Here is an 18,696-nt window from a genome sequence, read left to right as displayed (position 1 = left end):
AAACGTAGCACTTGGGGACCACGCACAGAAGCTGCTGTGGCACCATGGGGGTCATTGATACCCCAGTACATGAAAATGAAGCATAATCACAATAATAATAATAATAATAATAATAATAATAATAATAATAATAATAATAATGAGAAGAAGAAGAAGAAGAAGAATACAACACACAGATGCTTCTGAGTTTTATTTTATTTTATTTGAAATTACACTCACGATACAACTGAGGCAATCTGGAAGGCAAAATAAAAGTCAACAACGGGGTTGAATCAGCCTTTCAAGACAAACGAATCTCAGTAGATATGTCAAGAACAGGTTTACATGAAAAAAAAAGAAGGTTTAGATCAAAAAAATATCAACAAACTGTCCGTGTTTCAGGCGCTCGGTGCTGTACAGCGCCTCTGGTGGCTGTGAATACATGATATAAATCTCACCGTAGGATGCGTGCATTGAAAGAATCAGCCTTTTGTTACAAACGAATCTCAGTAATCTCCTTTGTAACACTCTGTGACCAGCCGCAGCTGGCCAATTTTCACCACATCCTCTCCCACCAGTTTGTCGCCCTCTGCCTCTTTTCTGAGACAGCTGTCGGTGAGAGACTCGGGCGAAACGTCCTCTTTGAAAGCATACGCATCCCCCAGGATGGTGTTTCCGGACGCACTCTTTCTCGAGCCTGTTTTACTGACCAGAAGGAGTCTCAGTTCTTCACGGGTCGCAGAGCCTGCGGGGTTGGGGAAACGATGGTTACATTTGAATCATTCTAGAAAAAAACAAAACAAAACATGAAACACTACGTTACACTAGGCTATTCTTTTGTTATCTTTGTATCGATGTTGACAGCAAGCAGTTTGTCTACATAAAGCAAGTACCACAAGCAGCACACAACCCTGGGATTGCACTTTACCTTTGTATCGATGATGACAGCCAGCAGTTTGCCCACGTAACGCGAGTAGCACAAGCAGCACACGTCCCTGATCGCCAACTTGGTCTTTGGTCGCCTTTGGTCGCCAACATTTTCAGTAAGCTAAGAAAAGGAGAAAGGAAAAAGAGGTGAAATTAAGGCACATTCAGGGAAAGTCTTTCAGATCAGATTACCAAGTTAAACCACACTGAAAATACGCGTTGAATAAACCATGACCCCAAACTGGTCGGTTGTCCCACGTGTTTCCCCGTAGCTACTCCGGGCGCGCACACAATGAGCCCTGGTTTCGCGACGCAGGCGTAGCAACAACCTCCTTCTCCTCCTCACTGCCTCCTGTGTGTGTGTGTGTGTGTGTGTGTGTGTGTGTGTGTGTGTGTGTGTGTGTGTGTAGGAGGTACTGGGTTCCTCAAAGACGGTGGTGTTCGCGTAACCCGCCCTCCGCAGACCTAAGCGTACGCTACCGAGGCACTTGAGAACGATGTAGAGGGAGCAAGGATGAGGAGGAGGCAAGGAGTGTCTGAAGTCCAAACGGAGGGCGGTGTTCGCGTAGTAGGCAGGCCACAGAGCTGCTCTTTCACTAGCGAGGCACTTGAGAACAATGAGAGGGAGCAAGGAGGAGGAGGAGACACGGAGAGCCCGAGGTCCAACTGGAGGGCGGTGTTCACGTAATAGGCAGGCAAAACAGCTTCGCTTTCACTAGCGAGGCACTTGAGAACGATGTAGAGGGAGCAAGGAGGACGAGGAGCAACGGAGAGCCCGAGGTCCAACTGGAGGGCAGTGTTCGCGTAATAGGAAGGCCAAACAGCTTCTCTTTCACTAGCGAGGCGCATGAGAACGAAGGAGAAGGAGCAAGGAGGACGAGGAGCAACGGAGATCCCGAGGTCCTCACCGAAGGGGGTGTTCGCGAAACCGGCCCTCCGCAGACATAAGCGTACGCTAGCGAGGAGCATAAACGGAGGGCGGTGTTCGCGTAATGGGCAGGCCAAACAGCTGCGCTTTTACTAGCGAGGCACTTGAGAATGATGGAGAGGGAGCGAGGAGGACGAGGAGGCATGGAGAGCCCGAGGTCCAACTGGAGGGCAGTGTTCGCGTAATAGGCAGGCCAAACAGCTTCTCTTTCACTAGCGAGGGGCATGAGAACAAAGGAGAGGGAGCAGGGAGGACGAGGAGCAAAGGAGATCCAGAGGTCCTCACCGAAGGCGGTGTTCGCGAAACCGGCCCTCCGCAGACATAAGCGTACGCTAGCGAGGAGCATAAACGGAGGGCGGTGTTCGCGTAATAGGAAGGCCAAACAGCTTCTCTTTTACTAGCGAGGCGCTTGAGAACGATGTAGAGGGAGCGAGGAGGACGAGGAGCAACGGAGAGCCCGAGATCCAACTGGAGGGCGGTGTTCGCGTAATAGGAAGGCCAAACAGCTTCTCTTTCACTAGCGAAGTGCATGAGAACGAAGGAGAAGGAGCAAGGAGGACGAGGAACAACGGAGAGCCCGAGGTCCAACTAGAGGGCGGTGTTCGTGAAACCGGCCATCCGCAGACCTAAGCGTACGCTCGCGAGAAGCATAAACGGAGGGCGGTGTTCGCGTAATAGGAAGGCCAAACAGCTTCTCTTTCACTAGCGAAGTGCATGAGAACGAAGGAGAAGGAGCAAGGAGGACGAGGAACAACGGAGAGCCCGAGGTCCAACTAGAGGGCGGTGTTCGTGAAACCGGCCATCCGCAGACCTAAGCGTACGCTCGCGAGAAGCATAAACGGAGGGTGGTGTTCGCGTAATGGGCAGGCCAAACAGCTGCGCTTTCACTAGCGAGGCGCTTGAGAAGGATGTAGAGGGAGCAAGGAGGACGAGGAGCAACAGAGAGCCCGAGGTCCAACTGGAGGGCGGTGTTCGCGTAATAGGCCCTCCGCAGACCTCAGCCTACTCTCGCGAGGAGCATAAAGCGAGGGCGGTGTTCGTGTACTAGGCAGGCCAAACAGCTTCTCTTTCACTAGCGAGGCGCATGAGAACGAAGGAGAAGGAGCAAGGAGGACGCGGAGCAACGGAGATCCCGAGGTCCTCACCGAAGGGGGTGTTCGCGAAACCGGCCCTCCGCAGACATAAGCGTACGCTAGCGAGGAGCATAAACAGAGGGCGGTGTTCGCGTAATGGGCAGGCCAAACAGCTGCGCTTTCACTAGCGAGGCACTTGAGAATGATGGAGAGAAAGCAAGGAGGACACGGAGACACGAAAAGCCCGAGGTCCTCACCAAAGGGGGGTATTCGCGAAACCGGCCCTCCGGAGACCTAAGCGTACGCTAGCGAGGAGAATCTGAATGATGTAGAGGGAGCAAGGATGAGGAGGAGGCAAGGAGTGTCTGAAGTCCAAACGGAGGATGGTGTTCGCGTAATAGGCAGGCGAAACAGCTGCTCTTTCACTAGCGAGGCACTTGAGAGTAATGTAGAAGGGGCAAGGAAGACGGGGAGCAACGGAGATCCCAAGGTCTTCACCGAAGAGGGTGTTCGCGAAACCCACCCTCTGCAAACCTAAGCGTACTCTAGCGAGGAGCGGGACAAGGATGTAGAGGGAGCAAGGAGGACAAGGAGGCACGGAGAGCCCGAGGTCCAAACGGAGGGCGGTGTTCGCGTAATAGGCAGACCAAACAGCTGCTCTTTCACTAGCTAGGCGCAGGAGAACGATGGAGAAGGAGCAAGGCAGACGAGGAGCAACGGAGAGCCCGAGGTCCTCACTCAGGCCCATTTACGCGTAACCCAAGGCCCATCCGGCAAAGCGCTCACCTGCGAGGAGCAGGAGAATGGAACAGAAGGAGGTCGCAGGACTAGGAGGCAAAGAGAGTCCGAGGTCCTCACTTAGGCTGGTTTACGCGAACACTGCCGAGAAGGAGACCACGATGATGATGATGATGATGTGAAGTTGAGAGTTGTTTCCTCTGGCGGTTCGGGGTCCCTCCGGACCCCAGTGTTTGCCATCGTAACTTACGAATGGCGGTTCGGGGTCCCTCCAGACCCCAGTGTTTGCCATCGTAACTTACGAATGTGTATTGGGGTTGCGAAATACCCCATCGTGGGTACGCTTTGACCCCATAGTAATCGTGGAGTAGAGAACATCCCTGCTCCTCTCGAAGGCTGGTTTACGCGTAACCCGAGGCCCATCCGGCTAAGCGCTCGCCTGTGAGGAGCAGGAGAACGGAACAGAAGGAGGAATGAGGACTTGGAAGCAGGGAGAGTTCGAGGTCCTCACTTAGGCGCGTTTACGCGAACACTGCCGAGAAGGAGACGATGATGATGATGTGAAGTTGAGAGTTGTTTCCTCCGGCGGTTTGGGGTCCCTCCATACCCCAGTGTTTGCCATCGTAACTTACGAATGGCGGTTCGGGGTCCCTCCAGACCCCAGTGTTTGCAGTCCGAAGTCCTCACTTAGGGACGTTTACGCGAACACTGCCAAGAAAGAGACGACGATGATGATGATGATGATGATGATGATGATGATAATGATGATGTAAAGTTGAGAGTTGTTTCCTCCGGCGGTTCGGGGTCCCTCCGGACCCCAGTGTTTGCAATCGTAACTTACGAATGTGTATTGGGGTTGCAAAATACCCCATCGTGGGTACGCTTTGACCCCATAGTAATCGTGGAGTAGAGAACATCCCTGCTCCTCTCGAAGGCCGGTTTACGCGTAACCCGAGGCCCATCCGCCTAAACGCTCCCCTGTGAGGAGCAGGAGAACGGAACAGAAGGAGGTCGCAGGACTAGGAGGCAGGGAGAGTCCAAGGTCCTCACTTAGGCCCGTTTACGCGAACACTGCCGAGAAGGAGACGACGATAATGACGATGATGATGATGATGATGTGAAGTTGAGAGTTGTTTCCCACGGCGGTTCGTGGTCCCTCCGGACCCCAGTGTTTGCCATCGTAACTTACGAATGACGGTTCGGGGTCCCTCCAGACCCCAGTGTTTGCAATCGTAACTTACGAATGTGTATTGGGGTTGCAAAATACCCCATCGTGGGTACGCTTTGACCCCATAGTAATCGTGGAGTAGAGAACATCCCTGCTCCTCTCGAAGGCCGGTTTACGCGTAACCCGAGACCCATCCGGCTAAACGCTCCCCTGTGACGAGCAGGAGAACGGAGAAGGAAGGAGGAATGAGGACGTGGAGGCAGGGAGAGTCCGAGGTCCTCACTTAGGCCCATTTACGCGAACACTGCCGAGAAGGAGACGACGATAATGACGATGATGATGATGATGATGTGAAGTTGAGAGTTGTTTCCCACGGCGGTTCGTGGTCCCTCCGGACGCCAGTGTTTGCCATCGTAACTTACGAATGACGGTTCGGGGTCCCTCCAGACCTCAGTGTTTGCAATCGTAACTTACGAATGTGTATTGGGGTTGCAAAATACCCCATCGTGGGTACGCTTTGACCCAATAGTAATCGTGGAGTAGAGAACATCCCTGCTCCTCTCGAAGGCCGGTTTACGCGTAACCCGAGGCCCATCCGGCTAAACGCTCCCCTGTGACGAGAAGGAGAACGGAACAGAAGGAGGAATGAGGACATGGAGGCAGGGAGAGTCCGAGGTCCTCATTTAGGGCCGTTTTCGTGTAACCTTGAACGCATCCGGCTAGGCGCTCGCCTGCGAGGAGGAGGAGAACGGAGCAGAAGGAGGAAGGAGGACGCTGAGGCAGGGAGAGTCCGAGGTCCTCACGGAGATCCGTTTACGCGAACACTGTCGAAAACGAGACGATGATGATGATGATGATGATGATGATCATGATTATGATGATGATGATGTGAAGTTGAGAGTTGTTTCCTGCGGCGGTTCGGGGTCCCTCCAGACCCCAGTGTTTGCAATCGTAACTTACGAATGTGTATTGGGGTTGCGAAATACCCCATCGTGGGTACGCTTTGACCCCATAGTAATCGTGGAGTAGAGAACATCCCTGCTCCTCTCGAAGGCCGGTTTACGCGTAACCCGAGGCCCATCCGGCTAAACGCTCCCCTGTGACGAGAAGGAGAACGGAACAGAAGGAGGAATGAGGACGTGGAGGAAGGAAGAGTCCGAGGTCCTCACTTAGGGCCGTTTTCGTGTAACCTTGAACCCATCCGGCTAGGCGCTCGCCTGCGAGGAGCAGGAGAACGGAGCAGCAGGAGGAAGGAGGACTTGGAGGCAGGCAGAGTCCGAGGTCCTCACTGAGATCCGTTTACGCGAACACTGTCGAAAACGAGACGATGATGATGATGATGATGTGAAGTTGAGAGTTGTTTCCTCCGGCGGTTCGGGGTCCCTCCAGACCCCAGTGTTTGCCATCGTAACTTACGAATGTGTATTGGGGTTGCGAAATACCCCATCGTGGGTACGCTTTGACCCCATAGTAAACGTGGAGTAGAGAACATCCCTGCTGCTCTCGAAGGCCGGTTTACGCGTAACCCGAGGCCCATCATGCTAAGCGCTCGCCCGTGAGGAGCAGGAGAACGGAGCAGAAGGAGGAAGGAGGACGCTGAGGCAGGGAGAGTCCGAGGTCCTCACTGAGATCCGTTTACGCGAACACTGTCGAAAACGAGACGATGATGATGATGATGATGATGATGATGATGATGATGATGATGATGATGATGATCTGAAGTTGAGAGTTGTTTCCTCCGGCGGTTCGCGGTCCCTCCAGACCCCAGTGTTTGCCATCGTAACTTACTAATGTGCATTGGGGGTTGCGAAATACCCTATCGCGATTAAAAAGGGGTCACAGTGTACCCATGGTGTTCAAAGCACCCCCAGTCCTCGCTAAGGCCGGTTTACGCATAACCCGGGGCCCACCAGCTAGGCGCTTGCCTGCGAGGAGCAGGAGAACGGAACAGAAGGAGGTAGGAGGACCAGGAGGCAGGGAGAGGTCAAGTTCCCCGCTTAGGCCGGTTTACGCGTAACCCGGGGCCCATCCAGCTAAGTGCTCGCCTTCGAGGAGCAGGAGAACAGAGCAGCAGGAGGTAGGAGGATAAGGATACAGGGGGAGTCCGAGGTCCTCATGGAAGCCGGTTTACGCGAACACTGCCCTCTGCAAAGCTAAGCGTCGGACAGCGAGTCGCAGGAGAACCGAGGAGAAGGAGAAAGGAGGATGCTGAGGCAGGGGGAGTCCGAGGTCCTTGCTTAGGTCGGTTTACGCGAACACAACCGAGAAGGAGAAGATGATGATGATGATGATGATGTGAAGTTGAGAGTTGTTTCCTCCGGCCGTTCGGGGTCCCTCCAGACCGCAGTGTTTGCCATCGTAACTTACGAATGTGCATTGAGGTTGCGAAATACCCCATGGTGGGTACACTTTGACCACTTAGTAATCGCGGAGTAGAAAGCACCCCCCGGTCCTCACTTAGGCCCGTTTACACGAACACTGCCGAGAAGGAGACGATGATGATGATGATGATGATGTGAAGTTGAGAGTTGTTTACTCCGGCCGTTCGGGGTCCCTCCAGACCCCAGTGTTTGCCATCGTAACTTACGAATATGCATTGGGGTTGTGAAATACCCCATGGTGGGTACACTTTGACCACTTAGTAATCGCGGAGTAGAAAGCACCCCCGGTCCTCACTTAGGCCCGTTTACACGAAAACTGCCGAGAAGGAGACGATGATGATGATGATGATGATGATGATGATGTGAAGTTGAGAGTTGTTTCCTCCGGCCGTTCGGGGTCCCTCCAGACCCCAGTGTTTGCCATTGTAACTTACGAATGTGCATATGGGTTGCGAAATACCCCATTGCGATTCCTAAAGGGTCACACATTACCCATGGAACACAGAGCGCCTGAGGTACCCGCTTAGGCCTATTTACGCGTAACTCGGGGCCATCTGGCTATACGCTCACCTGCGAGGCGCAGGAGAACGGAGCAGAAGGAGGAAAGAGGACAGGGAGTCAGAGAGAGTCTGAGGTCCTCACTTACAACGGTTTACGCGTAACCCGGGGCCCATTCAGCTAAGCGCTCGTCTGTGAGGAGCAGGAGAACAGAGCAGAAGGAGGAAGGAGGACGGGGAGGCAAGGAGAGTCCGAGGTCCTCACTTAGGCTGGTTTACGCGAACACTCTCGAGAAGGAGACGACGATGATGATGATGATGATGATGATGATGATGTGAAGTTGAGAGATGTTGCCATGGTGTTTTGTGGGTCCGCCAGACCCAAAGGTTTGCCATCGTAACTTACGAATGTGCATTGGGGTTGTGAAATACCCCATCATGGGAACACTTTGACCCCTTAGTAATCGCGGAGTAGAAAGCACCCCCGGTCCTCACTTAGGTCCGTTTACACGAACACTGCCGAGAAGGAGACGATGATGATGATGATGATGATGTGAAGTTGTAACTTACGAATGTGCATTTGGGTTGCGAAATACCCCATCGCGATTCCTAAAGGGTCACACATTACCCACGGAACGCAGAGCGCCCGAGGTCCCAACTTAGGCCTGTTTACGTGTAACTCGGGGCCCATCCGGCTAAGCGCTGGCCTGCGAGGTGCAGAAGAACGGAGCAGAAGGAGGAAAAAGCAGAGGGAGGCAGAGAGAGTCCGAGGTCCTCACTTAGGCCGGTTTACGCATAACCCGGGGCCCATCCGACAAGGTGCTTGCCTTCGAGGAGCAGCAGAACGGAGCAGAAGGAGGTAGGAGGACTAGCAGGCAGGGAGAGTCCGAGGTCCCCACTTAGGCTGGTTTACGCGAACGCTGCCGAGAAGGAGACGATGATGATGATGATGATGATGAAGATGATGATATGAAGTTGACAGTTGTTGCCGTGGCGCTTGGGGGTCCCTCCAGACCCCAGTATTTCCCATCGTAACTTACGAACGCGCATTGGGGTTGCGAAATACCCCATCGCCATTACTAAGGGGTCACAGAGTGCCCAAAGAGTAGAGAGCTACCCCAGTCCTCACTTAGGCCGGTTTATGTGTAAACCGGGGCCCATCTGGCAAGGTGCTCGCCTTCGAGGAGCAGGAGAATGGAGCAGAAGGAGGAAGGAGGACCAGCAGGCATGGAAAGTCCGAGGTCCTCACTTAGGCCGGTTTACGCATAACCCGGGGCCCGTAAGGCTAAGCCCTACCCTGCGAAGAGCAGGAGAACCGAGGAGCAGGAGGTAGGAGGACTGGGATGCCGGAGGCGTCCGAGGTCCTTACTTAGGCTGGTTTATGCGAACACTGCCCTCTGCAAAGCTAAGCATCCCACAGCGAGGCGCAGGAGAACCAAGAGGAAGGAGGTAGGAGGACTAGGAGGCAGGGAGAGTCCCAGGTCCTCACCTAGGGCGGTTTACGCGACCACTGCCAAGAAGGAGATGATCATGATGATGATGATGATGATGATGGGAAGTTGAGAGTTGTTTCCTCCGGCAGTTCGGGGTCCCTCCAGACCCCAGTGTTTGTCATTGTAACTTACGAATGTGCATTGGGGTTGCGAAATACCCCATCACCATTACTAAGGGGTCACAGAGTACCCACGGAACACAGAGCGCCCGAGGTCCTCACTGAGGCAGGTTTACGCGAACACTCTCGAGAAGGAGACGATGATGATGATGATGAAGATGATGATGTGAAGTTGAGAGTTGTTGCTTTGGCGCTTGGGGGTCCCTCCAGACCCCAAGGTTTGCCATCGTAACTTACCCGATCGATGGAGGGTTACAGCCGATTAGGTGCCTTTGTCCGACGCTGTGACAAGACCCGCTATAGCTGGGGGTCCACCTGACCCCCATCCGCCCCCACCCCGAGCCGGGGCCCTGTTTCGCGACGAGACCTGGGTCTGCGCTGCCGGGGTCTGCGTGACCCCCCCCTCCCTTTTGTTTTTTTTTTTTGGACCAGGCCGCACAAGGGTTAAGGGATCGAGCGCCTGAAACACGGACAGTTTGTTGATATTGTAAAAAAAAATTCAGCCACAGGGGGGCGTTTTAAAAACGCACTCCCCTGTTGCGCATGTCCCTAATGGTATGCCCCCCCGTGCATCATCATTTCCCTCCGCGGATACCACGCCCATTTAAATTTTTCTCCTAGTTTCGTGCAGGCTCTATCACGTTCGTCCACAGGAGGCGCTGTACAGCACCGAGTGCCTGAAACACGGAGTTTGTTGATATTGTAATAAAAAATACAGCCACAAGGGGGCATTTTAAAAACGCACTACCCTATTGCGCATGTCACTAATGGCTGGCCCCAAATGTAACCACATGTCGCCTGCTTTCCAATCAACTATCTGAAAGTGTACGAATATACGCAGCGATACTTTCCTGATACCTTGTTTGCGTGAGTGTGAGAGTATGGATCCTTATGATTATAACCACGAATGTTTGTAACATCTTACAGAAAGTGGCCTATGTAGCTGATATGTTGAGCACAACACACCCTTTAAGCGTAATCGCTTTCAACGCATGGAATAGTTTTCATGTATCAAAGAATCTATGCGTAGTGTTGTACAGCACTGGTGATTCTGAAGAATATGCATTCTTAACCTTGTTTGCTTGCGTGACCATATGTATTCTTAGGAGTATAACCACAAATGTAACCATATGTATTCTTACGATTATAACCACAAATGTAACCACATGTCGCCTGCTTTCAAATAAACTATTTGAAAGTGTACGGATATACACAGGAATACCTTCCTGATAACTTGTTTGCGTGCTTTGAGAGTATGTATTCTTATGTTTGTAACGTCTTACAGAAAGTGGCCTATGTAGCTAATATGTTGAGCACAACACAATACAAATACAGTGGTAATTGTGGCAGTGTAAGCCTTTATTTGAACCCTGTAATAAATTTCAGAAGCAAAGAATCTCAGCCTCATAATTTCATTTGGAAAGGTCTACTTCTGCACATTCATCGCTAGAGTACAAGAAAAAAAACAAGTAAGCGGAGCTGTTGTCAGTCCAAAACACAGACCGATCCTCTGTTCGACGTCTCTGATGTTTTCTCTAGTTCAGAGCAATCTCTCTCAGCTGCAGAGAAACAACAAAACAAGAAAAATGAACAACCTCTAAGTATCTGGTTGTGTTTCATGAAGTACATAGGCTTTCTTCATCCAACCAACTTTTCCCTATCCCTTACCAATCATTGTCGGTCATGCCTTTGAAAGCCTGCCCTTCGTAATAAGCCTTGGATCACAGATGCTTTATTCCCTGAAATAGTAGCTGCTTGAAATTCAAAGTCACTAAATGAAGCTCCTCTTCCTCACAACCATACACGTGTACATACACATGCAGTTAAGACATTACGAGCATCAGAATAAGGCATATCCAAAGTCATCGACATGGTTTTGTGGCGAGCACCTTACTTTTTGTGCCTGTGGAAGCACCGGCTCGTCCTAACTCACATACACTTGAACCCAGAGGTGGTGCTGTCAAAAGCGAACGGTCATTTCTTGTTAAGCTGTTGGTTATTGTCACGATTTGAAACACTCTTCACTTTCTCTGAATGTATTCTCTACAAATTAACGAACGTTGCATCCAATGATTGTACAGTTTATTGTATTTTTGGAAAAAACACCACACATGCACAAAGAAAGACATTTTTATCACGAGTTTTATTGACAACAATAAAAGCGTACTAACAATATGTATCACTCATATTGTTTTTACACTTGGAGAAATCAGGGTTAAAGTGTCGTGTAACGTGTTGATTTCGTCGAGGACTTTTCGTGTTCTCAGGTGCAATACGCTGGTGTCTTCGCTCTCGGAGGTGTCGTCGTTCTCGGAGGTATCCTCGCTCTCTGCGGTTTCTTTGCTCTCGGAGGTGTCCGCATTCTCGGAGGTGTCTGCGCTCTCTGAGGTGTCCTCGTTCTCTGAGTTATCAGTCCTCTCACCGTTGTCGCCCCTCTCAGCTGTGTCGGCGCTCACAGCCGTGTCGGCCCTCCCAGTGTTGTCAGTGCTCTCACCATTGTCTGAGATCTCAGCGGCATCGGACCTCTCCTCTGTATCGGCCCTCTCAGCGGCCTTTTGAGCGGCCTCCAGGGCACCTAGGCAGATGCAGCCTGTTATCTCTTTCATCATCTTCCACACAGGTTCTATATCCACAACACCTTCTCTCAAGACACGGGCGGTCTCGCTAGGACACTTAGCTGTAGGCTCGACCTTGGTCCTCACTGTGAAATAATGGTCCATTTCATAGGTGAACCACAGTTCGTATCCGTCCTCGGCTAATTCCACGTTGTCAGCATTTGCATATGATTTCGGATAAAGCGGATCACCTGAAGCTTTGCATAACTTATCACGAAAGTCTACGATTGTATTAGCGGTGATATAAAGATCCTTAGCATTATCGCAGTGGTCCTGAGGGTATTTGTGCACATAATGAAGCATAGCCAGACACCAACTGCTTCCGCCACCAGTCATCAACTGTCTATACAGAAACCTGTTAGACATAATGACCTTGAAAGTCACAGTGAATGGATCGGCCATCTTGGTGAATTCTGCTGGGCTCGTTTTTCCACCGCAACCATCAGTTTGAGACCCAGGTCCTGTCATTGGAATGGTCCATGTACGGTCGCAGCTGAAGGTATACAAGGGTGTGATTCTCTCTGTAGAACGGGTCACTCGTCATGTGTAAGTTTCGCTCTGGGTTTGTGTGCAGATCGACAATTATACTGTCATCCAGCACCGTCTTCCGGAAAAGAGGTATCGTGGAATATGCTACGAGCAACATCAAGTTTTCTCCCGTGGAGATGCAGGGTTTGCATCTTTTTCCCCGGGCCTCGGCGATGAGCTCTGCTGTTTCGTAGGCCTTTCCGTGTAACACGTACCAGATAATAGCCTCTGAACCCTTACGGAAAACGCCGGCGTGGTCATCTATCACTTTTGCCAGTTGCGGATCCAGGCTGTCTAAATCGAAGTGGGAGTGTGTGAACAGATGGCAGAGTTTATGCCACGAACACATACTGTGCTTGGCATACACTACAGGAACCTTGTTCGCCCTGAACACAAAATCCATGTCAGCGTACATGATCGCGTTCCCCTCGTTGGTGTCCAGTGACGTCGCGTACTGTTCTTTACTGTCTTGGCTATACGCAAATGATCCATCAGGTTCAGATCCGCCGTGTAAAGGTGTTTGTAGCTGGCAGGAGGTATGGCGTCTGGCATGTCCTCCAAGCACAACATGACGACATTATTCTCGTCTTTGAAGTTGAACACCATCTTCGTCTCCTCGGTACGGGGTAGGTTCAGGTGAGAGTACGTGATCATGACAGGGATTCTCTGCACCTCCAACTCTGCAGCCTGAGCTTTGAGTTTGGATATATAAAGGTAAACTCCACCGAGCAGGATAGTTCCGTCTGGGATTCCTGTCTTCCGTGAAGACCTGATGAAGGCCACAAGCCGAAACGCGTTGGTCAATTATTAAAGTTGTTCATCTTCCCTCAAGTGTTGCTGGAGTTCCTGCTTTGTGTCTTCCATACAGCAACCCACGTGTGACACACGAGGTTCGTAGTCAGCTTTCGATAGCTGTTGTCCAACCGAAACCCTGGAAAATTACGATGAAGAAATTCTTTAACCTGCTCAAAGTAAGAGGTATACGAAGTTGCCATTTCAGCTTTAATGTTTAGGGGGGTTTTTTTGTAGGTTTTGCGTGTGCATGTGCACACCCAGAAAGGTACCGGAGAATAGGAACGCTGAGTGCACTGTTTATGGCGAGATGTTAGATAGTATTGCGAATAATACTAATATTTACGTTGCCTAGAATGCGGGTGTGCGTGCAGTGCCAATATATGTAGAGTTACTTATTACTCGTTTATGACTATCTCTGCAGGCACAACTTCACAGAGGATGAACCGCACAACCGACGAGCGCGAGCGCATCTGTGCCATGTCTGAGGATTACAAACCAGAGCTCAGGTGGAAGATTACTGCGGAAACCACTATAGATGACTGTCACGAGGAGCGATCGTCGTTCACAGTTAACGTGAAGCCACTGTGCCGCGCGGAGGAAGACTGTGATCGGCAGAAGATAGCTATCTCTCTAACCCAGCGTCACGCCTGCTTCGAATACAGATGGAGGGAAACCTGCGCTAAGATAGAAGATTTACTCGATCAACTACATGCCCTTTTGAAAGAGGCAGCAGATACCTATCATGACCACAGGTCTGGTCACAAAAGCGTTCAGAGCACATGATACCCAAGAGACTATAGACACTGGAGAGCGCAACTGGGACCCATTGTGTATTTTCAACCGCATCATTGCGAATGGCCGATACACTGTGTCATATGTTCAATCCGATCGAGATACTCACTATATATAATATCATGTGAATACCTTAGTTTGTACCAGGATTAAATGTAACTGTTGTGGTGAAAAGACTAATGTCGATGATTAAAGACTTATACAAAAGACACACTTGTTGTTCACATGTGGGCTGGTTTGGCGAACTGGGTTTCAGAAGTAAACTAAGGGAATCGTAAAAATCTCTCAAGCGAAAGACATCCTATCGGATGTGGTCTTGGGCAGTACGAGCGTTATTCGAATACATTTATGTTTTATTGGTATAGGATACCACAGAAGTGTTGGTATGAACTACCTAGTGTCAAGATCAAGGTCTTTTTAGGAATACAACTGTGGGTTCGCCTGAACTCATTTTCATGTTTCCTGTACCACATAGGTTGCATTTTGCCTTGAGGCGACTTTTGTTGTGATTTGGCGCTATATAAATAAAATTGAATTGAATTGAATTGAATTTCAGGAAATACCAGTATTTACAGCGTCGGACATCTGTATTGTCGTGTGTATCACTCGGTAGTCATAACAGTTAGGCGAATGGCTTCCCCGTTCAACTCTGGAACTCACAGCGGTTGAGACTCAGACATGCTCCAGCATGTGGGTAACTCAGTTGGTCCTGCTTTCAAATTCAATCCCATGTGCGAGCTTTACCGAGAATTCGCTTGCAAGAGGGTAAAGGTGCCCTATGTAGAGGATAATTCCAAGCGCCGCCTAACCGTTATAGTAGATTTGGTTCCACCTTGTAAACTCAAGACAGTAAAACCAGATGGAAACTGTTTCTTCTGGGCTATCAGTCAGGCCCTTTGCCACAATGAGCACAGTCACGCTAAAATTAGGGAAGCGATTGTGTCATTTTTGAAAAGTAGGATGGACTCGAAACATGGCCACATTGCACCTGAGGGCATATCCAGCTCCGACTACATCAACACCAAGCGTAAGGATCGATTGGGCGTTTGGGCGACTGAGGTTGAGATACAAGCATTATCAGACATGTTACAGTTACCGGTATACACGCACTATAAATGATGGTTGGGCTTTACTTCCCGAGACGTGATATGGGAAAAGGGTATATATATATATATATATATATATATATATATATATATATACATATACATATATATATATATATATATATCAATAACAACGGTGCACACTTGGTGTTGTGCGTGAAATCAAAAAATGGTTGCGCTGCATGTCGCGACTCCTACGAAGGCGATACAACGCTTGACTACAACGACCGGGCGGCCGAGCCGTATCGCTATCCTACGTCTCGACCACCCGAAACAGACACGGTGTTAGGAGTGCAGTACTCAACAGAAGTGAAAGAACAGACAGACACACGGTTTCATTTCCACGGTTCTGACAATCACGATTACAACAAACATCTCGACCCCAAGTACAATAAAGATTTGAGACCGTGGACTTTATTCAACGAGACGTGGTATCCTTTCATAGAACAGCTAGACGATTGCTGGTGGGGTGACGTCTGTGTATCCAGTGTAGTAACTTGCATGCTACTCTACGGTACGGATGGCGACGTGGCTGTGACAGCAGGATTGTCTGGTGAACCTGGCAACGTGTGTTCTGTAACCGTACGTTCATCCTTTTCCACGGTCGCGTATCACATCGGCGATGGATGAAACAGTGGACCTTACAAGATTACCCATATGGTTCGACGTATCATGCGGCGAGTTTCCCGATTGTGACATGACACCACATAGTGTTCAACGAAAACTAGAAAAAGTATCACGTGTCGCTGGAGTCGCTTTGTATAACATTACCAGGGATGTACCCGGGTACCTATTTGACGTAGTTACAACTGAAAACATATTGTTTGTGACATTCGACCGATACGGGAACGTCATCTCCGACTGTAGCGACACTTTACGGTTTTGGAGTATGGAAGATGTTCTTTGCTGCATGTGTGAAAGTAAAGGCATTGGATTTGTATGTGTTGACAGCGTGTTTCCGTGTAACCTTAAATGAAATTGTGATTTGAGTTGTGTTATAACAGATCAACAAACTCAAAACGAATAAAACACAGTCATTGTTCCATCATCGTTTGACATTAATTTGACATTGTACCACTTCCATGTTATTCTGACAATAAACAGTATCTTGCATTGCGTGAGCTTATACATTGCACAAAAAAGTAATGTAACTCCAACAACATTTTGTTCAATTGTCGTGTCACATATATTTGACATTGTGTCACCTCCATGTTACTCTGACAATAGACCATATCTTGCATTGCATGAGCGTATACATTTGCATGCAAACTCATCCAATTTCATCAACAATGAAATGCAGAGTCCCGTCTGTAGAAGTAATTGCGCCACCTGTTCAGGTCTATTTCACCACACACTGCAAAAGTCAAGGGCGATCGTCTCAAAAACACGTCCTTCGTGAACTGAGCGATGTGGACAAGGGCGCCGTGTTGCCCCTCTTCGGCTACATTGTAAGGTCTTTCCTATTTCAACAGCCCCTTGTATATGTCGCGGATGCTATTATCGTCGTAATACCTAGAGATCCTGTCACCAGACCTATGTTATCACTGGGGCTCTCTATCAGCACCTTAACGTGGGCCGTAAAGCCTAAAGCCCCTCTAAAGCCCCTTTAGCTCTGTCCCCAACCCACAGGATCTCAGACATCATGAATTGCAACACATTCAGAGTTGCTTGTTTGTTCGCTTCGTCGTACACGGACAGCGAACTTGATGGTCAGCTCACTGTTTGAGTGTCGCTCATCCAAACCGGCATGAGACATTCCAAGGTCCACAGACCACTTGGATGAAAGTTTGTTAGGATCATACGTTATGGACCTTGTCTTGTTTCCGTTCAAAACTGTGAATTTGACAGGCACCTTGTTCCACGCTCCCTGCCTATAGGCCGTAACTGTCATCAAGTCGATCGTGAAAAGAGCGCTGTGACCGGCGAGCTGTATAAGGTCCGTTAGATCCAAGGAGAAAATAACGGGCTGATTAGAATCGGTGGCCTTCTTCACAGTGTGAGAGAAAATAAAGTCGGTTAACTCGGTGGGTAACTTCATTAACGGGCACGTTGTTATCGAGAAGATCTCTGTAGAAATTTTTGCAACCTGTGCAGTGGTACCTAACCTAACCTGTTTGGTGTCACAACACAGACCAGGTTTTTTTTTGTCATAAGCCGTGGTTTTCACGACGAGACACTTTTTCTGTTTGAACTCATCTATCCATCTCGACATAGCCACCCCAGCAAGGGAGTAGGGGCATTTCTTATTTTATCTTATTACAGGTATCTGAAATGTTTTGTTGTGGTTTGTCATACACAATGATGATTGTGAGAACTTGTTCAATAAAAGATTCAGCTGTTAAACTTCTCAGTATGTCTTTGTATTTCATGGAATCGACATTTGTTTGCGCGTACATTAGAATGCTCAGCACAGGATCACAAGACCTCTATGTACTTTCCTGACGGGGCAGTGTTGGTGGTGAGAAAAATAAAAAAAAACGAAATCCGGCTTATTACTGTCAAATGTCATTTATTTCATTTACACTGTGGAGAATCCTTGAAACATCAGAGCTCCACATAACATGGAGTAAACCTTTATGTTACATATAGCATGGGATCTGTGTTGTTAATCGTCCATGCACAAACCCAGCCAGTCGGATGAAAACAAACGAGTCATAACAAAACCCCAGCGACTTGGACCATAAAAAAAATCCCAGCAAACTGGATAGTAACAAAACCACAGCCAGTCAGATCATGCAACTACCCTAGACAAAATAAGACAAACAGAAAAAGCCAGATACAAGTCCTGAACGCCACACAGGCATACGTAGGAAATCACGGTCAACTTGTGTATGTGTATGGTTTCTAACATTGTAGAAGATGTAAAATGTAGATGAATGTGATGAGAAAAATAAACAATGAAAATCCAGCATTTTGCATTACACAGAATCCATGTCATTTATTTCTTTTGCATCATAGAGAATCCTTCAAAACAGTACACCTTTTGTTGCACCAAAGTTTTCCCGACCGAGAGTCCCGGCCGAGAAAGTTTTCCCGACCGGGAGCCCCGACCGGCAGCAGCTTCCAAACAGGCAGGGTTTTCACAAATACATTTTCAGGCTGTTATTTTCAGACTGGCTACTATTTTCTTATTTTATGTTATTATGGGTATGTGAAATGTTGTGTTGTGGTTTATCATACACAATCATGATTGTTTATCGTCCACACACACACAATAACACACATGGCCAGTCGGATCAAAACAAATGAGTCATAAGAAAAACCCAGCCACTCAGACCATAAAAAAACCCAGCGGACTGGATAGTACAAAACCACAGCCAGTTGGATCATGCAACTACCCTAGATAAAATACGACAAATAGAAAAAGCCAGATATGAGTCCTGAATGCCACACAGGCATCTGTAGGAAATCGCAGTCGACTTGTGTATGTGTATCATTTCTAAATTTGAAAAAGATGTAAGAATAATAAACAAAAAAAATCCAGCATATTACTGTGCCATGTCATTTATTTCTTATGCATCACACACAATCCATGTCATTTATTTCTATTGCATCAT

The 18,696-nt window shown here is 49.0% G+C and overlaps 1 protein-coding gene across 1 annotated transcript in view; it reads right to left on the bottom strand.

The window, feature by feature from the left end:
• The window catches only part of LOC134633524 (integrin alpha-M-like), a 216,923-nt gene that overhangs the window by 12,387 nt on the left and 185,840 nt on the right, over positions 1-18,696 (bottom strand). The gene's annotated exons all lie outside the window — the stretch shown is intronic.

Source organism: Pelmatolapia mariae, linkage group LG8 (assembly GCF_036321145.2).
Source record: "Pelmatolapia mariae isolate MD_Pm_ZW linkage group LG8, Pm_UMD_F_2, whole genome shotgun sequence".
Taxonomy (NCBI): domain Eukaryota; kingdom Metazoa; phylum Chordata; class Actinopteri; order Cichliformes; family Cichlidae; genus Pelmatolapia; species Pelmatolapia mariae.
Note: the sequence above shows the minus strand (reverse complement) of the source record. Positions and strands in the feature narration are given on the sequence as shown.